Genomic DNA, 859 nt, shown 5'->3' with positions numbered 1-859 from the left:
TAATAAATAACAGAATAAGCGTAAGCTTATAATAAATTATTTGGAAAACTCGTCACACCATCCCTTTTTTTTTGACTGAACTTTTTTCATGCCATACTTTCTACTCAAAAATGTTCCATTTTGAACTGAGTTTCACTTAAAAATACGGAAATATCTGGAAGTATTTTCCGCGAAAAATAACAAGATAAATTTATAGCTTGTAGCAAGGGAATTTTAGAAAATCCTTTTGAGCTCCGAATTTGGCACGAAAGCTAGATAATTTTATGTCGTTTTTTACCGAATGTATTGAAAAAAACGACCAGAGAGCAAAAGTTTTCCTCACGACTCTGAAGTCTTTAAAATTTCGGGTCTTTCCAGTCATAGCAAAGTTTTGATTAAGGAATCATTTCTACGCAAAAAAGCATTATTTTTTATACCTTGAGGTATTTTCTGTAAAAAAACATAAAATAAATTTTATTAATATTTAATTTATACAACATTCGCCTCGTTAACAGCCTTGTAAAATGTTTTCCACTCGAATTTATCGTCTTTTTCGAATACCCGTTTTACCTTTGAATTTGGGACCAAATCGAAACAAAGTTCTCTATTAGGTTAGGAGTTATAACTCATTAACTCAAAAGCGCGACTCAACACAGATTACCCAGGCCGATTTTACGGGAAGGAGTTTTAGGATTTTGTACTTGATTTGGTCGGATCCGGGGGTTTTACGTGTTTTTTGGCAGGAGTTCTTGAAAGTCCTCAGTTGAAATGTTTTATTTGCTATTTACAGAATAGGAGGGGCCAGTATGAGTCAGTAACATCGGAAACGGTAAATGGTACGGTAATAAAAGTTGGTTAAACGGGGAAAAAGTTGATGAAT

This window comes from Dendroctonus ponderosae, unplaced genomic scaffold (assembly GCF_020466585.1).
Source record: "Dendroctonus ponderosae isolate FM_Combo_2020 unplaced genomic scaffold, Dpon_F_20191213v2 Dpon_F_20191213_1, whole genome shotgun sequence".
Lineage (NCBI taxonomy): Eukaryota > Metazoa > Arthropoda > Insecta > Coleoptera > Curculionidae > Dendroctonus > Dendroctonus ponderosae.
This window is presented reverse-complemented; position numbering follows the sequence as displayed.